The sequence below is a fragment of the Montipora foliosa genome, chromosome 10, assembly GCF_036669935.1.
Source record: "Montipora foliosa isolate CH-2021 chromosome 10, ASM3666993v2, whole genome shotgun sequence".
Lineage (NCBI taxonomy): Eukaryota > Metazoa > Cnidaria > Anthozoa > Scleractinia > Acroporidae > Montipora > Montipora foliosa.
This window is the reverse complement of record NC_090878.1, coordinates 29907045-29908733: the sequence shown is the minus strand read 5'-3', so window position 1 is coordinate 29908733 and position 1689 is coordinate 29907045. Positions and strand designations below refer to the sequence as shown.

The 1689-nt window shown below is 39.4% G+C and overlaps 1 protein-coding gene across 3 annotated transcripts in view; it reads left to right on the top strand.

Moving 5' to 3' along the window:
- The window catches only part of LOC137973438 (transcription activator BRG1-like), a 55766-nt gene extending 54426 nt beyond the window's left edge, over window positions 1–1340 (top strand). For all 3 annotated transcript variants that reach the window (XM_068820242.1, XM_068820240.1, XM_068820239.1), the window contains one exon: window positions 1–1340. This exon is cut by the window's left edge and continues 141 nt beyond it. The gene's annotated coding sequence lies outside the window, so the exon portion shown is untranslated.
- The last annotated feature ends 349 nt before the right edge of the window (window positions 1341–1689 follow it).

The following is a 1689-nucleotide window of genomic DNA, read 5'->3' as shown; positions in this document are numbered from 1 at the left end:
GAACCTTCGGATACCTTAAAAGGCAACATAGATGAAGTGTGGAAGATCCTTGAAGGCTAATCAGTTATTGACTTGGTTTGGGCGCGCGTACATCTTTGTTTCAAATTTGTAAAATACACGTTGAAGTAATTGGCGAATTAGGTAGATTAACACCGTTACGGAAGACCGTTTTTGTTGGTTGCGTGGTTTTCCGCTACATCTAGGGTCTTCAAATCGAAAAGAGTTAACTTTTAGCGCTTAGGCCGATTTCGCTATTTCCCCCATCCCCTTAATTCAATACGTTTAGGGGGCTTTTTACATAGAAACAATGCAAGTTATTTACTCTTGGGACTCTATCATGCTTCAGTAAACTGGATGTCCATTGTTTTAATGCAAAGAACCCCCCCCCCCCCCCAAAAAAAAAAGAACTTTGTTGTACACCTTATTCCAATATGGCCGCTGATTTATGCGCATAAATTTTCTTTTGAATTTTAAGCTTAAGAACGACGCATCAAGGTCTCATTTGAATAAAAACAAAAGAATATTTAAATGGTGGCCATTTTGGAATAAGGTGTATTCTCAGTTTTCACTTGACGTCACGGTCGCTATATTGGTGTCCCGACCCAACCCTCAGGGAAATGAATTCTATTATTATGCAAAAGTTTTCTTTTGTTTTCGTTGAAAAACATGGCTGTTGATCACGTGAATGAAAAACTGTGAATAGGATTGGTGAACATAGCCAATTGACTATTTTTCCAATCCCATAGTGCAATACGTTTTGGGGTTATTTACATAAAAACAAAACAAGCTATTTACTCTTGGGACTGTATCATGCGTCAGTTAACGGGATATCCATTGTTTTAGTGCAAACGTGCTGTGCTTTGTTAGTTCTCTTTGTTCGATCTTCCTCCCCTATACCCCATTGTACAGAACTGGCCACTTGCACGATGTAGACCCTTCCAAATAAAGTCTGAAAATTAAAGACCATCAATATAACAGTACCTCTGTTTTGGCAATGTGATAAAATACCATCGATTCTAGGCTTGAATGAGATAATAGAGATAGGAAAATCATCACGCGCTTTATTCCTTTTTTGACTTGTGCTTCCAGAGAAATTTAACTCGAATTACATAAACGGCAGTGTTTATCACTGAGGGTTTAATTTTTCAAAAAGCTCGATTTTAGATCTCTGGGCTTCCGACTTAGGAAAGCGTTCTCAGGTAGGAATGCATCCTCCAAAATAGTTGCTTGGTACGGCGCGCAAGGCCAACGATTCAACCTCCTTATCTTGTGAAATCGCTTCGGTTAGAAGGGTAGAGCTTTGCCTTCCTGGTATCTTTATTAAATTATTGAAAGTTGTACTGATGGCATTGCTGTAGATAATAACCGATAAACAAAATTGAGAGACGAACGTGTGTGGAGTTCTAATGTTATTCATTCTTGACCGTTAAAATTCCGGTTTTCTTGCTGCTTTGTTCGGTCAATCACAGGTGAATGGCAAAGGAGAATTTCGTGCCATCAGCTGACACACCGTGTTATCTTTGCTCGTTCTATTGTTCTTTTGGCCAATCCTGAAGCCCGTTAAATGAGGTTCGACACCACCCAAATTTGGGCGGACAAACAAAGAATATCATGGTATTTTCCGGGCACACCGTCGGCTTCCATAGATACCAGTTTCGTAACTGAAGGAACTATCGACGTTAAATAATT